The following is an 18,838-nucleotide window of genomic DNA, read 5'->3' on the forward strand; positions in this document are numbered from 1 at the left end:
GTGTTTGTAAGTCCTTCTTATCTGTTTTGGCCTTCAGTGGGGACCAATTTTTACAAGCATTGCTGCATGTGCCTGCACTTGATGGCGTATGGCCCGCCTGCATTTTGATGGCTTTGACTTAGGGAAAGATTTTTTTCCTTCTTTAAGTATCTATGCCATGTCCCTCATGTCTTCCTCTCCTAGTGGTGTCTGGCTCCTTGACAATTTCCCCTGCTTTTGCAACGTCTGTGAGCTTTGTTTTGGCATGTTTTGGTCCTTTGCACTGCAGCTGATATAATCCTGGGCCATATCCTTAGAGTCACTAAATTTCCCAAATTTTTTTTTTTCTCCTCCAATTGCAATTCCTTTGATTGTATCTCCATTCCATCGTGTTTGTAAGTCCTTCTTCTCTGTTTTGGCCTTCAGTGGGGACCAATTTTCATAAGCATTGCTGCATGTGCCTGCACTTGATGGCGTATGGCCCGCCTGAATTTTGATGGCTTTGTCTTTGTGCAAGATTTTTTCCTTTTTGTAAGTATCCATGCCATGTCCGTCATATCCCTCTCTCCAAGTGGTGTCTTCCTCCTTGACTTTTTCCCCTGCTTTTGCAACATCTCTGAACATAGTTTTGGCATGTTATGGTCCTTTGCAAGGCAGCTGATTTCCTCACAACTTATTTTTTGAAGACACTAAAATTCCCGATTTTCTGCTTTTTTCAATTGCATTTCATTTCAACCTATCTCCTTTCCAGAGTGTTTGTAAGCCTTTCTGTTTGAGTTCGCAAGATTCCTTTTCCCTTCCCGAAAGGAAATGAAATTTCCTTTCGGGAAGGGAAAAGGAATCTTGCGATTTCAATGGGGACCAATAGAGGAATCTTTGGTGCATGTCCATGCCCTTGACGGCATGCCATGCCTTTTGATGGCTTTGACTTTGGGAAAGATTTTTTGCTTTTTTTTGTTGTTTTATGAAGTATCCATGCCATGTCCCTCATATCTTCGCTCCAAGTTGTGTCTTCCTCCTTGACTTTTCCCCCTGCTTTTGCAACATCTGCGAGCTTAGTTTTGGCATGTTTTGGTCTTTTGCACTGCGGCTGATAGAATCCAGGGCCACATTCTTAAAATCACTAAATTTCCCCAATTTTCTTTTTTCTCCTCCAATTGCAATTCCTTTGATGTTATCTCCATTCCATTGTGTTTGTAAGTCCTTCTTATCTGTTTTGGCCTTCAGTTGGGACCAATTTTCACAAGCACTGCTGCATGTGCCTGCACTTGATGGCTTATGGCCTGCCTGCATTTTGATGGCTTTGACTTTGGGAAAGATTTTTTTCTTTCTTTAAATATCCATGCCATGTACCTCATATCTTGCTCTCCAAGTGGTGTCTTGCTCCTTGGCATTTTCGCCTGCTTTTGCAACATCTGTGAGCTTAGTTTTTGCATGTTTTAGTCCTTTGCACTGCAGCTGATAGAATCCTGGGCCATTTCCTTAGAGTCACTAAATTTCCCAAGTTTTCTTTTGTTCTCATCCAATTGCAATTCCTTTGATGGTATCTCCATTCCATCGTGTTTGTAAGTCCTTCTTATCTGTTTTGGCCTTCAGTGGGGACCAATTTTTACAAGCATTGCTGCATGTGCCTGCACTTGATGGCGTATGGCCCGCCTGCATTTTGATGGCTTTGACTTAGGGAAAGATTTTTTTCCTTCTTTAAGTATCTATGCCATGTCCCTCATGTCTTCCTCTCCTAGTGGTGTCTGGCTCCTTGACAATTTCCCCTGCTTTTGCAACGTCTGTGAGCTTTGTTTTGGCATGTTTTGGTCCTTTGCACTGCAGCTGATATAATCCTGGGCCATATCCTTAGAGTCACTAAATTTCCCAAATTTTTTTTTTTCTCCTCCAATTGCAATTCCTTTGATTGTATCTCCATTCCATCGTGTTTGTAAGTCCTTCTTCTCTGTTTTGGCCTTCAGTGGGGACCAATTTTCATAAGCATTGCTGCATGTGCCTGCACTTGATGGCGTATGGCCCGCCTGAATTTTGATGGCTTTGTCTTTGGGAAAGATTTTTTCCTTTTTGTAAGTATCCATGCCATGTCCGTCATATCCCTCTCTCCAAGTGGTGTCTTCCTCCTTGACTTTTTCCCCTGCTTTTGCAACATCTCTGAACATAGTTTTGGCATGTTATGGTCCTTTGCAAGGCAGCTGATTTCCTCACAACTTATTTTTTGAAGACACTAAAATTCCCGATTTTCTGCTTTTTTCAATTGCATTTCATTTCTACCTATCTCCTTTCCAGAGTGTTTGTAAGCCTTTCTGTTTGAGTTCGCAAGATTCCTTTTCCCTTCCCGAAAGGAAATGAAATTTCCTTTCGGGAAGGGAAAAGGAATCTTGCGATTTCAATGGGGACCAATAGAGGAATCTTTGGTGCATGTCCATGCCCTTGATGGCATGCCATGCCTTTTGATGGCTTTGACTTTGGGAAAGATTTTTTGCTTTTTTTTGTTGTTTTATGAAGTATCCATGCCATGTCCCTCATATCTTCGCTCCAAGTTGTGTCTTCCTCCTTGACTTTTCCCCCTGCTTTTGCAACATCTGCGAGCTTAGTTTTGGCATGTTTTGGTCTTTTGCACTGCGGCTGATAGAATCCAGGGCCACATTCTTAAAATCACTAAATTTCCCCAATTTTCTTTTTTCTCCTCCAATTGCAATTCCTTTGATGTTATCTCCATTCCATTGTGTTTGTAAGTCCTTCTTATCTGTTTTGGCCTTCAGTTGGGACCAATTTTCACAAGCACTGCTGCATGTGCCTGCACTTGATGGCTTATGGCCTGCCTGCATTTTGATGGCTTTGACTTTGGGAAAGATTTTTTTCTTTCTTTAAATATCCATGCCATGTACCTCATATCTTGCTCTCCAAGTGGTGTCTTGCTCCTTGGCATTTTCGCCTGCTTTTGCAACATCTGTGAGCTTAGTTTTTGCATGTTTTAGTCCTTTGCACTGCAGCTGATAGAATCCTGGGCCATTTCCTTAGAGTCACTAAATTTCCCAAGTTTTCTTTTTTTCTCATCCAATTGCAATTCCTTTGATGGTATCTCCATTCCATCGTGTTTGTAAGTCCTTCTTATCTGTTTTGGCCTTCAGTGGGGACCAATTTTTACAAGCATTGCTGCATGTGCCTGCACTTGATGGCGTATGGTCCGCCTGCATTTTGATGGCTTTGACTTAGGGAAAGATTTTTTTCTTTCTTTAAGTATCTATGCCATGTCCCTCATGTCTTCCTCTCCTAGTGGTGTCTGGCTCCTTGACAATTTCCCCTGCTTTTGCAACGTCTGTGAGCTTTGTTTTGGCATGTTTTGGTCCTTTGCACTGCAGCTGATATAATCCTGGGCCATATCCTTAGAGTCACTAAATTTCCCAAATTTTTTTTTCTCCTCCAATTGCAATTCCTTTGATTGTATCTCCATTCCATCGTGTTTGTAAGTCCTTCTTCTCTGTTTTGGCCTTCAGTGGGGACCAATTTTCATAAGCATTGCTGCATGTGCCTGCACTTGATGGCGTATGGCCCGCCTGAATTTTGATGGCTTTGTCTTTGGGAAAGATTTTTTCCTTTTTGTAAGTATCCATGCCATGTCCGTCATATCCCTCTCTCCAAGTGGTGTCTTCCTCCTTGACTTTTTCCCCTGCTTTTGCAACATCTCTGAACATAGTTTTGGCATGTTATGGTCCTTTGCAAGGCAGCTGATTTCCTCACAACTTATTTTTTGAAGACACTAAAATTCCCGATTTTCTGCTTTTTTCAATTGCATTTCATTTCAACCTATCTCCTTTCCAGAGTGTTTGTAAGCCTTTCTGTTTGAGTTCGCAAGAAATGAAATTTCCTTTCGGGAAGGGAAAAGGAATCTTGCGATTTCAATGGGGACCAATAGAGGAATCTTTGGTGCATGTCCATGCCCTTGACGGCATGCCATGCCTTTTGATGGCTTTGACTTTGGGAAAGATTTTTTGCTTTTTTTTGTTGTTTTATGAAGTATCCATGCCATGTCCCTCATATCTTCGCTCCAAGTTGTGTCTTCCTCCTTGACTTTTCCCCCTGCTTTTGCAACATCTGCGAGCTTAGTTTTGGCATGTTTTGGTCTCTTGCACTGCGGCTGATAGAATCCAGGGCCACATTCTTAAAATCACTAAATTTCCCCAATTTTCTTTTTTCTCCTCCAATTGCAATTCCTTTGATGTTATCTCCATTCCATTGTGTTTGTAAGTCCTTCTTATCTGTTTTGGCCTTCAGTTGGGACCAATTTTCACAAGCACTGCTGCATGTGCCTGCACTTGATGGCTTATGGCCTGCCTGCATTTTGATGGCTTTGACTTTGGGAAAGATTTTTTTCTTTAAATATCCATGCCATGTACCTCATATCTTGCTCTCCAAGTGGTGTCTTGCTCCTTGGCATTTTCGCCTGCTTTTGCAACATCTGTGAGCTTAGTTTTTGCATGTTTTAGTCCTTTGCACTGCAGCTGATAGAATCCTGGGCCATTTCCTTAGAGTCACTAAATTTCCCAAGTTTTCTTTTGTTCTCATCCAATTGCAATTCCTTTGATGGTATCTCCATTCCATCGTGTTTGTAAGTCCTTCTTATCTGTTTTGGCCTTCAGTGGGGACCAATTTTTACAAGCATTGCTGCATGTGCCTGCACTTGATGGCGTATGGCCCGCCTGCATTTTGATGGCTTTGACTTAGGGAAAGATTTTTTTCCTTCTTTAAGTATCTATGCCATGTCCCTCATGTCTTCCTCTCCTAGTGGTGTCTGGCTCCTTGACAATTTCCCCTGCTTTTGCAACGTCTGTGAGCTTTGTTTTGGCATGTTTTGGTCCTTTGCACTGCAGCTGATATAATCCTGGGCCATATCCTTAGAGTCACTAAATTTCCCAAATTTTTTTTTTTCTCCTCCAATTGCAATTCCTTTGATTGTATCTCCATTCCATCGTGTTTGTAAGTCCTTCTTCTCTGTTTTGGCCTTCAGTGGGGACCAATTTTCATAAGCATTGCTGCATGTGCCTGCACTTGATGGCGTATGGCCCGCCTGAATTTTGATGGCTTTGTCTTTGTGCAAGATTTTTTCCTTTTTGTAAGTATCCATGCCATGTCCGTCATATCCCTCTCTCCAAGTGGTGTCTTCCTCCTTGACTTTTTCCCCTGCTTTTGCAACATCTCTGAACATAGTTTTGGCATGTTATGGTCCTTTGCAAGGCAGCTGATTTCCTCACAACTTATTTTTTGAAGACACTAAAATTCCCGATTTTCTGCTTTTTTCAATTGCATTTCATTTCAACCTATCTCCTTTCCAGAGTGTTTGTAAGCCTTTCTGTTTGAGTTCGCAAGATTCCTTTTCCCTTCCCGAAAGGAAATGAAATTTCCTTTCGGGAAGGGAAAAGGAATCTTGCGATTTCAATGGGGACCAATAGAGGAATCTTTGGTGCATGTCCATGCCCTTGACGGCATGACATGCCTTTTGATGGCTTTGACTTTGGGAAAGATTTTTTGCTTTTTTTTGTTGTTTTATGAAGTATCCATGCCATGTCCCTCATATCTTCGCTCCAAGTTGTGTCTTCCTCCTTGACTTTTCCCCCTGCTTTTGCAACATCTGCGAGCTTAGTTTTGGCATGTTTTGGTCTTTTGCACTGCGGCTGATAGAATCCAGGGCCACATTCTTAAAATCACTAAATTTCCCCAATTTTCTTTTTTCTCCTCCAATTGCAATTCCTTTGATGTTATCTCCATTCCATTGTGTTTGTAAGTCCTTCTTATCTGTTTTGGCCTTCAGTTGGGACCAATTTTCACAAGCACTGCTGCATGTGCCTGCACTTGATGGCGTATGGCCTGCCTGCATTTTGATGGCTTTGACTTTGGGAAAGATTTTTTTCTTTCTTTAAATATCCATGCCATGTACCTCATATCTTGCTCTCCAAGTGGTGTCTTGCTCCTTGGCATTTTCGCCTGCTTTTGCAACATCTGTGAGCTTAGTTTTTGCATGTTTTAGTCCTTTGCACTGCAGCTGATAGAATCCTGGGCCATTTCCTTAGAGTCACTAAATTTCCCAAGTTTTCTTTTGTTCTCATCCAATTGCAATTCCTTTGATGGTATCTCCATTCCATCGTGTTTGTAAGTCCTTCTTATCTGTTTTGGCCTTCAGTGGGGACCAATTTTTACAAGCATTGCTGCATGTGCCTGCACTTGATGGCGTACGGCCCGCCTGCATTTTGATGGCTTTGACTTTGGGAAAGATTTTTTTCTTTCTTTAAGTATCTATGCCATGTCCCTCGTGTCTTCCTCTCCTAGTGTTGTCTGGCTCCTTGACATTTTCCACTGCTTTTGCAACGTCTGTGCGCTTTGTTTTGGCATGTTTTGGTCCTTTGCACTGCAGCTGATATAATCCTGGGCCATTTCCTTAGAGTCACTAAATTTCCCAAGTTTTCTTTTTTTCTCCTGCAATTGAAATTCCTTTGATGGTATCTCCATTCCATCGTGTTTGTAAGTCCTTCTTATCTGTTTTGGCCTTCAGTGGGGACCAATTTTTACAAGCATTGCTGCATGTGCCTGCACTTGATGGCGTATGGCCCGCCTGCATTTTGATGGCTTTGACTTAGGGAAAGATTTTTTTCTTTCTTTAAGTATCTATGCCATGTCCCTCATGTCTTCCTCTCCTAGTGGTGTCTGGCTCCTTGACAATCTCCCCTGCTTTTGCAACGTCTGTGAGCTTTGTTTTGGCATGTTTTGGTCCTTTGCACTGCAGCTGATATAATCCTGGGCCATATCCTTAGAGTCACTAAATTTCCCAAATTTTTTTTTTTCTCCTCCAATTGCAATTCCTTTGATTGTATCTCCATTCCATCGTGTTTGTAAGTCCTTCTTCTCTGTTTTGGCCTTCAGTGGGGACCAATTTTCATAAGCATTGCTGCATGTGCCTGCACTTGATGGCGTATGGCCCGCCTGAATTTTGATGGCTTTGTCTTTGTGCAAGATTTTTTCCTTTTTTTAAGTATCCATGCCATGTCCGTCATATCCCTCTCTCCAAGTGGTGTCTTCCTCCTTGACTTTTTCCCCTGCTTTTGCAACATCTCTGAACATAGTTTTGGCATGTTATGGTCCTTTGCAAGGCAGCTGATTTCCTCACAACTTATTTTTTGAAGACACTAAATTTCCCGATTTTCTGCTTTTTTCAATTGCATTTCATTTCAACCTATCTCCTTTCCAGAGTGTTTGTAAGCCTTTCTGTTTGAGTTCGCAAGATTCCTTTTCCCTTCCCGAAAGGAAATGAAATTTCCTTTCGGGAAGGGAAAAGGAATCTTGCGATTTCAATGGGGACCAATAGAGGAATCTTTGGTGCATGTCCATGCCCTTGACGGCATGACATGCCTTTTGATGGATTTGACTTTGGGAAAGATTTTTTGCTTTTTTTTGTTGTTTTATGAAGTATCCATGCCATGTCCCTCATATCTTCGCTCCAAGTTGTGTCTTCCTCCTTGACTTTTCCCCCTGCTTTTGCAACATCTGCGAGCTTAGTTTTGGCATGTTTTGGTCTTTTGCACTGCGGCTGATAGAATCCAGGGCCACATTCTTAAAATCACTAAATTTCCCCAATTTTCTTTTTTCTCCTCCAATTGCAATTCCTTTGATGTTATCTCCATTCCATTGTGTTTGTAAGTCCTTCTTATCTGTTTTGGCCTTCAGTTGGGACCAATTTTCACAAGCACTGCTGCATGTGCCTGCACTTGATGGCTTATGGCCTGCCTGCATTTTGATGGCTTTGACTTTGGGAAAGATTTTTTTCTTTCTTTAAATATCCATGCCATGTACCTCATATCTTGCTCTCCAAGTGGTGTCTTGCTCCTTGGCATTTTCGCCTGCTTTTGCAACATCTGTGAGCTTAGTTTTTGCATGTTTTAGTCCTTTGCACTGCAGCTGATAGAATCCTGGGCCATTTCCTTAGAGTCACTAAATTTCCCAAGTTTTCTTTTTTTCTCATCCAATTGCAATTCCTTTGATGGTATCTCCATTCCATCGTGTTTGTAAGTCCTTCTTATCTGTTTTGGCCTTCAGTGGGGACCAATTTTTACAAGCATTGCTGCATGTGCCTGCACTTGATGGCGTATGGCCCGCCTGCATTTTGATGGCTTTGACTTAGGGAAAGATTTTTTTCTTTCTTTAAGTATCTATGCCATGTCCCTCATGCCTTCCTCTCCTAGTGGTGTCTGGCTCCTTGACAATTTCCCCTGCTTTTGCAACGTCTGTGAGCTTTGTTTTGGCATGTTTTGGTCCTTTGCACTGCAGATGATATAATCCTGGGCCATATCCTTAGAGTCACTAAATTTCCCAAATTTTTTTTTTTCTCCTCCAATTGCAATTCCTTTGATTGTATCTCCATTCCATCGTGTTTGTAAGTCCTTCTTCTCTGTTTTGGCCTTCAGTGGAGACCAATTTTCATAAGCATTGCTGCATGTGCCTGCACTTGATGGCGTATGGCCCGCCTGAATTTTGATGGCTTTGTTTTGGGAAAGATTTTTTCCTTTTTGTAAGTATCCATGCCATGTCCGTCATATCCCTCTCTCCAAGTGGTGTCTTCCTCCTTGACTTTTTCCCCTGCTTTTGCAACATCTCTGAACATAGTTTTGGCATGTTATGGTCCTTTGCAATGCAACTGATTTCCTCACAGCCTATTTTTTGAAGACACTAAAATTCCCGATTTTCTGCTTTTTTCAATTGCATTTCATTTCAACCTATCTCCTTTCCAGAGTGTTTGTAAGCCTTTCTGTTTGAGTTCGCAAGATTCCTTTTCCCTTCCCGAAAGGAAATGAAATTTCCTTTCGGGAAGGGAAAAGGAATCTTGCGATTTCAATGGGGACCAATAGAGGAATCTTTGGTGCATGTCCATGCCCTTGACGGCATGCCATGCCTTTTGATGGCTTTGACTTTGGGAAAGATTTTTTGCTTTTTTTTGTTGTTTTATGAAGTATCCATGCCATGTCCCTCATATCTTCGCTCCAAGTTGTGTCTTCCTCCTTGACTTTTCCCCCTGCTTTTGCAACATCTGCGAGCTTAGTTTTGGCATGTTTTGGTCTCTTGCACTGCGGCTGATAGAATCCAGGGCCACATTCTTAAAATCACTAAATTTCCCCAATTTTCTTTTTTCTCCTCCAATTGCAATTCCTTTGATGTTATCTCCATTCCATTGTGTTTGTAAGTCCTTCTTATCTGTTTTGGCCTTCAGTTGGGACCAATTTTCACAAGCACTGCTGCATGTGCCTGCACTTGATGGCTTATGGCCTGCCTGCATTTTGATGGCTTTGACTTTGGGAAAGATTTTTTTCTTTCTTTAAATATCCATGCCATGTACCTCATATCTTGCTCTCCAAGTGGTGTCTTGCTCCTTGGCATTTTCGCCTGCTTTTGCAACATCTGTGAGCTTAGTTTTTGCATGTTTTAGTCCTTTGCACTGCAGCTGATAGAATCCTGGGCCATTTCCTTAGAGTCACTAAATTTCCCAAGTTTTCTTTTTTTCTCATCCAATTGCAATTCCTTTGATGGTATCTCCATTCCATCGTGTTTGTAAGTCCTTCTTATCTGTTTTGGCCTTCAGTGGGGACCAATTTTTACAAGCATTGCTGCATGTGCCTGCACTTGATGGCGTATGGCCCGCCTGCATTTTGATGGCTTTGACTTAGGGAAAGATTTTTTTCCTTCTTTAAGTATCTATGCCATGTCCCTCATGTCTTCCTCTCCTAGTGGTGTCTGGCTCCTTGACAATTTCCCCTGCTTTTGCAACGTCTGTGAGCTTTGTTTTGGCATGTTTTGGTCCTTTGCACTGCAGCTGATATAATCCTGGGCCATATCCTTAGAGTCACTAAATTTCCCAAATTTTTTTTTTTCTCCTCCAATTGCAATTCCTTTGATTGTATCTCCATTCCATCGTGTTTGTAAGTCCTTCTTCTCTGTTTTGGCCTTCAGTGGAGACCAATTTTCATAAGCATTGCTGCATGTGCCTGCACTTGATGGCGTATGGCCCGCCTGAATTTTGATGGCTTTGTTTTGGGAAAGATTTTTTCCTTTTTGTAAGTATCCATGCCATGTCCGTCATATCCCTCTCTCCAAGTGGTGTCTTCCTCCTTGACTTTTTCCCCTGCTTTTGTAACATCTCTGAACATAGTTTTGGCATGTTATGGTCCTTTGCAAGGCAGCTGATTTCCTCACAACTTATTTTTTGAAGACACTAAATTTCCCGATTTTCTGCTTTTTTCAATTGCATTTCATTTCAACCTATCTCCTTTCCAGAGTGTTTGTAAGCCTTTCTGTTTGAGTTCGCAAGATTCCTTTTCCCTTCCCGAAAGGAAATGAAATTTCCTTTCGGGAAGGGAAAAGGAATCTTGCGATTTCAATGGGGACCAATAGAGGAATCTTTGGTGCATGTCCATGCCCTTGACGGCATGACATGCCTTTTGATGGCTTTGACTTTGGGAAAGATTTTTTGCTTTTTTTTGTTGTTTTATGAAGTATCCATGCCATGTCCCTCATATCTTCGCTCCAAGTTGTGTCTTCCTCCTTGACTTTTCCCCCTGCTTTTGCAACATCTGCGAGCTTAGTTTTGGCATGTTTTGGTCTTTTGCACTGCGGCTGATAGAATCCAGGGCCACATTCTTAAAATCACTAAATTTCCCCAATTTTCTTTTTTCTCCTCCAATTGCAATTCCTTTGATGTTATCTCCATTCCATTGTGTTTGTAAGTCCTTCTTATCTGTTTTGGCCTTCAGTTGGGACCAATTTTCACAAGCACTGCTGCATGTGCCTGCACTTGATGGCTTATGGCCTGCCTGCATTTTGATGGCTTTGACTTTGGGAAAGATTTTTTTCTTTCTTTAAATATCCATGCCATGTACCTCATATCTTGCTCTCCAAGTGGTGTCTTGCTCCTTGGCATTTTCGCCTGCTTTTGCAACATCTGTGAGCTTAGTTTTTGCATGTTTTAGTCCTTTGCACTGCAGCTGATAGAATCCTGGGCCATTTCCTTAGAGTCACTAAATTTCCCAAGTTTTCTTTTTTTCTCATCCAATTGCAATTCCTTTGATGGTATCTCCATTCCATCGTGTTTGTAAGTCCTTCTTATCTGTTTTGGCCTTCAGTGGGGACCAATTTTTACAAGCATTGCTGCATGTGCCTGCACTTGATGGCGTATGGCCCGCCTGCATTTTGATGGCTTTGACTTAGGGAAAGATTTTTTTCTTTCTTTAAGTATCTATGCCATGTCCCTCATGCCTTCCTCTCCTAGTGGTGTCTGGCTCCTTGACAATTTCCCCTGCTTTTGCAACGTCTGTGAGCTTTGTTTTGGCATGTTTTGGTCCTTTGCACTGCAGATGATATAATCCTGGGCCATATCCTTAGAGTCACTAAATTTCCCAAATTTTTTTTTTTCTCCTCCAATTGCAATTCCTTTGATTGTATCTCCATTCCATCGTGTTTGTAAGTCCTTCTTCTCTGTTTTGGCCTTCAGTGGAGACCAATTTTCATAAGCATTGCTGCATGTGCCTGCACTTGATGGCGTATGGCCCGCCTGAATTTTGATGGCTTTGTTTTGGGAAAGATTTTTTCCTTTTTGTAAGTATCCATGCCATGTCCGTCATATCCCTCTCTCCAAGTGGTGTCTTCCTCCTTGACTTTTTCCCCTGCTTTTGCAACATCTCTGAACATAGTTTTGGCATGTTATGGTCCTTTGCAATGCAACTGATTTCCTCACAGCCTATTTTTTGAAGACACTAAAATTCCCGATTTTCTGCTTTTTTCAATTGCATTTCATTTCAACCTATCTCCTTTCCAGAGTGTTTGTAAGCCTTTCTGTTTGAGTTCGCAAGATTCCTTTTCCCTTCCCGAAAGGAAATGAAATTTCCTTTCGGGAAGGGAAAAGGAATCTTGCGATTTCAATGGGGACCAATAGAGGAATCTTTGGTGCATGTCCATGCCCTTGACGGCATGCCATGCCTTTTGATGGCTTTGACTTTGGGAAAGATTTTTTGCTTTTTTTTGTTGTTTTATGAAGTATCCATGCCATGTCCCTCATATCTTCGCTCCAAGTTGTGTCTTCCTCCTTGACTTTTCCCCCTGCTTTTGCAACATCTGCGAGCTTAGTTTTGGCATGTTTTGGTCTCTTGCACTGCGGCTGATAGAATCCAGGGCCACATTCTTAAAATCACTAAATTTCCCCAATTTTCTTTTTTCTCCTCCAATTGCAATTCCTTTGATGTTATCTCCATTCCATTGTGTTTGTAAGTCCTTCTTATCTGTTTTGGCCTTCAGTTGGGACCAATTTTCACAAGCACTGCTGCATGTGCCTGCACTTGATGGCTTATGGCCTGCCTGCATTTTGATGGCTTTGACTTTGGGAAAGATTTTTTTCTTTCTTTAAATATCCATGCCATGTACCTCATATCTTGCTCTCCAAGTGGTGTCTTGCTCCTTGGCATTTTCGCCTGCTTTTGCAACATCTGTGAGCTTAGTTTTTGCATGTTTTAGTCCTTTGCACTGCAGCTGATAGAATCCTGGGCCATATCCTTAGAGTCACTAAATTTCCCAAATTTTCTTTTTTTCTCATCCAATTGCAATTCCTTTGATGGTATCTCCATTCCATCGTGTTTGTAAGTCCTTCTTCTCTGTTTTGGCCTTCAGTGGGGACCAATTTTCATAAGCATTGCTGCATGTGCCTGCACTTGATGGCGTATGGCCCGCCTGAATTTTGATGGCTTTGTCTTTGGGAAAGATTTTTTCCTTTTTGTAAGTATCCATGCCATGTCCGTCATATCCCTCTCTCCAAGTGGTGTCTTCCTCCTTGACTTTTTCCCTGCTTTTGCAACATCTCTGAACATAGTTTTGGCATGTTATGGTCCTTTGCAAGGCAGCTGATTTCCTCACAACTTATTTTTTGAAGACACTAAAATTCCCGATTTTCTGCTTTTTTCAATTGCATTTCATTTCAACCTATCTCCTTTCCAGAGTGTTTGTAAGCCTTTCTGTTTGAGTTCGCAAGATTCCTTTTCCCTTCCCGAAAGGAAATTTCATTTCCTTTCGGGAAGGGAAAAGGAATCTTGCGATTTCAATGGGGACCAATAGAGGAATCTTTGGTGCATGTCCATGCCCTTGACGGCATGCCATGCCTTTTGATGGCTTTGACTTTGGGAAAGATTTTTTGCTTTTTTTTGTTGTTTTATGAAGTATCCATGCCATGTCCCTCATATCTTCACTCCAAGTTGTGTCTTCCTCCTTGACTTTTCCCCCTGCTTTTGCAACATCTGCGAGCTTAGTTTTGGCATGTTTTGGTCTTTTGCACTGCGGCTGATAGAATCCAGGGCCACATTCTTAAAATCACTAAATTTCCCCAATTTTCTTTTTTCTCCTCCAATTGCAATTCCTTTGATGTTATCTCCATTCCATTGTGTTTGTAAGTCCTTCTTATCTGTTTTGGCCTTCAGTTGGGACCAATTTTCACAAGCACTGCTGCATGTGCCTGCACTTGATGGCTTATGGCCTGCCTGCATTTTGATGGCTTTGACTTTGGGAAAGATTTTTTTCTTTCTTTAAATATCCATGCCATGTACCTCATATCTTGCTCTCCAAGTGGTGTCTTGCTCCTTGGCATTTTCGCCTGCTTTTGCAACATCTGTGAGCTTAGTTTTTGCATGTTTTAGTCCTTTGCACTGCAGCTGATAGAATCCTGGGCCATTTCCTTAGAGTCACTAAATTTCCCAAGTTTTCTTTTTTTCTCATCCAATTGCAATTCCTTTGATGGTATCTCCATTCCATCGTGTTTGTAAGTCCTTCTTATCTGTTTTGGCCTTCAGTGGGGACCAATTTTTACAAGCATTGCTGCATGTGCCTGCACTTGATGGCGTATGGCCCGCCTGCATTTTGATGGCTTTGACTTAGGGAAAGATTTTTTTCCTTCTTTAAGTATCTATGCCATGTCCCTCATGTCTTCCTCTCCTAGTGGTGTCTGGCTCCTTGACAATTTCCCCTGCTTTTGCAACGTCTGTGAGCTTTGTTTTGGCATGTTTTGGTCCTTTGCACTGCAGCTGATATAATCCTGGGCCATATCCTTAGAGTCACTAAATTTCCCAAATTTTTTTTTTTCTCCTCCAATTGCAATTCCTTTGATTGTATCTCCATTCCATCGTGTTTGTAAGTCCTTCTTCTCTGTTTTGGCCTTCAGTGGAGACCAATTTTCATAAGCATTGCTGCATGTGCCTGCACTTGATGGCGTATGGCCCGCCTGAATTTTGATGGCTTTGTTTTGGGAAAGATTTTTTCCTTTTTGTAAGTATCCATGCCATGTCCGTCATATCCCTCTCTCCAAGTGGTGTCTTCCTCCTTGACTTTTTCCCCTGCTTTTGTAACATCTCTGAACATAGTTTTGGCATGTTATGGTCCTTTGCAAGGCAGCTGATTTCCTCACAACTTATTTTTTGAAGACACTAAAATTCCCGATTTTCTGCTTTTTTCAATTGCATTTCATTTCAACCTATCTCCTTTCCAGAGTGTTTGTAAGCCTTTCTGTTTGAGTTCGCAAGATTCCTTTTCCCTTCCCGAAAGGAAATGAAATTTCCTTTCGGGAAGGGAAAAGGAATCTTGCAATTTCAATGGGGACCAATAGAGGAATCTTTGGTGCATGTCCATGCCCTTGATGGCATGCCATGCCTTTTGATGGCTTTGACTTTGGGAAAGATTTTTTGCTTTTTTTTGTTGTTTTATGAAGTATCCATGCCATGTCCCTCATATCTTCACTCCAAGTTGTGTCTTCCTCCTTGACTTTTCCCCCTGCTTTTGCAACATCTGCGAGCTTAGTTTTGGCATGTTTTGGTCTTTTGCACTGCGGCTGATAGAATCCAGGGCCACATTCTTAAAATCACTAAATTTCCCCAATTTTCTTTTTTCTCCTCCAATTGCAATTCCTTTGATTGTATCTCCATTCCATCGTGTTTGTAAGTCCTTCTTCTCTGTTTTGGCCTTCAGTGGGGACCAATTTTCATAAGCATTGCTGCATGTGCCTGCACTTGATGGCGTATGGCCCGCCTGAATTTTGATGGCTTTGTCTTTGGGAAAGATTTTTTCCTTTTTGTAAGTATCCATGCCATGTCCGTCATATCCCTCTCTCCAAGTGGTGTCTTCCTCCTTGACTTTTTCCCCTGCTTTTGCAACATCTCTGAACATAGTTTTGGCATGTTATGGTCCTTTGCAAGGCAGCTGATTTCCTCACAACTTATTTTTTGAAGACACTAAAATTCCCGATTTTCTGCTTTTTTCAATTGCATTTCATTTCAACCTATCTCCTTTCCAGAGTGTTTGTAAGCCTTTCTGTTTGAGTTCGCAAGAAATGAAATTTCCTTTCGGGAAGGGAAAAGGAATCTTGCGATTTCAATGGGGACCAATAGAGGAATCTTTGGTGCATGTCCATGCCCTTGACGGCATGCCATGCCTTTTGATGGCTTTGACTTTGGGAAAGATTTTTTGCTTTTTTTTGTTGTTTTATGAAGTATCCATGCCATGTCCCTCATATCTTCGCTCCAAGTTGTGTCTTCCTCCTTGACTTTTCCCCCTGCTTTTGCAACATCTGCGAGCTTAGTTTTGGCATGTTTTGGTCTCTTGCACTGCGGCTGATAGAATCCAGGGCCACATTCTTAAAATCACTAAATTTCCCCAATTTTCTTTTTTCTCCTCCAATTGCAATTCCTTTGATGTTATCTCCATTCCATTGTGTTTGTAAGTCCTTCTTATCTGTTTTGGCCTTCAGTTGGGACCAATTTTCACAAGCACTGCTGCATGTGCCTGCACTTGATGGCTTATGGCCTGCCTGCATTTTGATGGCTTTGACTTTGGGAAAGATTTTTTTCTTTAAATATCCATGCCATGTACCTCATATCTTGCTCTCCAAGTGGTGTCTTGCTCCTTGGCATTTTCGCCTGCTTTTGCAACATCTGTGAGCTTAGTTTTTGCATGTTTTAGTCCTTTGCACTGCAGCTGATAGAATCCTGGGCCATTTCCTTAGAGTCACTAAATTTCCCAAGTTTTCTTTTGTTCTCATCCAATTGCAATTCCTTTGATGGTATCTCCATTCCATCGTGTTTGTAAGTCCTTCTTATCTGTTTTGGCCTTCAGTGGGGACCAATTTTTACAAGCATTGCTGCATGTGCCTGCACTTGATGGCGTATGGCCCGCCTGCATTTTGATGGCTTTGACTTAGGGAAAGATTTTTTTCCTTCTTTAAGTATCTATGCCATGTCCCTCATGTCTTCCTCTCCTAGTGGTGTCTGGCTCCTTGACAATTTCCCCTGCTTTTGCAACGTCTGTGAGCTTTGTTTTGGCATGTTTTGGTCCTTTGCACTGCAGCTGATATAATCCTGGGCCATATCCTTAGAGTCACTAAATTTCCCAAATTTTTTTTTTTCTCCTCCAATTGCAATTCCTTTGATTGTATCTCCATTCCATCGTGTTTGTAAGTCCTTCTTCTCTGTTTTGGCCTTCAGTGGGGACCAATTTTCATAAGCATTGCTGCATGTGCCTGCACTTGATGGCGTATGGCCCGCCTGAATTTTGATGGCTTTGTCTTTGTGCAAGATTTTTTCCTTTTTGTAAGTATCCATGCCATGTCCGTCATATCCCTCTCTCCAAGTGGTGTCTTCCTCCTTGACTTTTTCCCCTGCTTTTGCAACATCTCTGAACATAGTTTTGGCATGTTATGGTCCTTTGCAAGGCAGCTGATTTCCTCACAACTTATTTTTTGAAGACACTAAAATTCCCGATTTTCTGCTTTTTTCAATTGCATTTCATTTCAACCTATCTCCTTTCCAGAGTGTTTGTAAGCCTTTCTGTTTGAGTTCGCAAGATTCCTTTTCCCTTCCCGAAAGGAAATGAAATTTCCTTTCGGGAAGGGAAAAGGAATCTTGCGATTTCAATGGGGACCAATAGAGGAATCTTTGGTGCATGTCCATGCCCTTGACGGCATGACATGCCTTTTGATGGCTTTGACTTTGGGAAAGATTTTTTGCTTTTTTTTGTTGTTTTATGAAGTATCCATGCCATGTCCCTCATATCTTCGCTCCAAGTTGTGTCTTCCTCCTTGACTTTTCCCCCTGCTTTTGCAACATCTGCGAGCTTAGTTTTGGCATGTTTTGGTCTTTTGCACTGCGGCTGATAGAATCCAGGGCCACATTCTTAAAATCACTAAATTTCCCCAATTTTCTTTTTTCTCCTCCAATTGCAATTCCTTTGATGTTATCTCCATTCCATTGTGTTTGTAAGTCCTTCTTATCTGTTTTGGCCTTCAGTTGGGACCAATTTTCACAAGCACTGCTGCATGTGCCTGCACTTGATGGCGTATGGCCTGCCTGCATTTTGATGGCTTTGACTTTGGGAAAGATTTTTTTCTTTCTTTAAATATCCATGCCATGTACCTCATATCTTGCTCTCCAAGTGGTGTCTTGCTCCTTGGCATTTTCGCCTGCTTTTGCAACATCTGTGAGCTTAGTTTTTGCATGTTTTAGTCCTTTGCACTGCAGCTGATAGAATCCTGGGCCATTTCCTTAGAGTCACTAAATTTCCCAAGTTTTCTTTTGTTCTCATCCAATTGCAATTCCTTTGATGGTATCTCCATTCCATCGTGTTTGTAAGTCCTTCTTATCTGTTTTGGCCTTCAGTGGGGACCAATTTTTACAAGCATTGCTGCATGTGCCTGCACTTGATGGCGTACGGCCCGCCTGCATTTTGATGGCTTTGACTTTGGGAAAGATTTTTTTCTTTCTTTAAGTATCTATGCCATGTCCCTCGTGTCTTCCTCTCCTAGTGTTGTCTGGCTCCTTGACATTTTCCACTGCTTTTGCAACGTCTGTGCGCTTTGTTTTGGCATGTTTTGGTCCTTTGCACTGCAGCTGATATAATCCTGGGCCATTTCCTTAGAGTCACTAAATTTCCCAAGTTTTCTTTTTTTCTCCTGCAATTGCAATTCCTTTGATGGTATCTCCATTCCATCGTGTTTGTAAGTCCTTCTTATCTGTTTTGGCCTTCAGTGGGGACCAATTTTTACAAGCATTGCTGCATGTGCCTGCACTTGATGGCGTATGGCCCGCCTGCATTTTGATGGCTTTGACTTAGGGAAAGATTTTTTTCTTTCTTTAAGTATCTATGCCATGTCCCTCATGTCTTCCTCTCCTAGTGGTGTCTGGCTCCTTGACAATCTCCCCTGCTTTTGCAACGTCTGTGAGCTTTGTTTTGGCATGTTTTGGTCCTTTGCACTGCAGCTGATATAATCCTGGGCCATATCCTTAGAGTCACTAAATTTCCCAAATTTTTTTTTTTCTCCTCCAATTGCAATTCCTTTGATTGTATCTCCATTCCATCGTGTTTGTAAGTCCTTCTTCTCTGTTTTGGCCTTCAGTGGGGACCAATTTTCATAAGCATTGCTGCATGTGCCTGCACTTGATGGCGTATGGCCCGCCTGAATTTTGATGGCTTTGTCTTTGTGCAAGATTTTTTCCTTTTTTTAAGTATCCATGCCATGTCCGTCATATCCCTCTCTCCAAGTGGTGTCTTCCTCCTTGACTTTTTCCCCTGCTTTTGCAACATCTCTGAACATAGTTTTGGCATGTTATGGTCCTTTGCAAGGCAGCTGATTTCCTCACAACTTATTTTTTGAAGACACTAAATTTCCCGATTTTCTGCTTTTTTCAATTGCATTTCATTTCAACCTATCTCCTTTCCAGAGTGTTTGTAAGCCTTTCTGTTTGAGTTCGCAAGATTCCTTTTCCCTTCCCGAAAGGAAATGAAATTTCCTTTCGGGAAG

Source organism: Ammospiza caudacuta, chromosome 1 (genome assembly GCF_027887145.1).
Source record: "Ammospiza caudacuta isolate bAmmCau1 chromosome 1, bAmmCau1.pri, whole genome shotgun sequence".
Classification (NCBI taxonomy): domain Eukaryota; kingdom Metazoa; phylum Chordata; class Aves; order Passeriformes; family Passerellidae; genus Ammospiza; species Ammospiza caudacuta.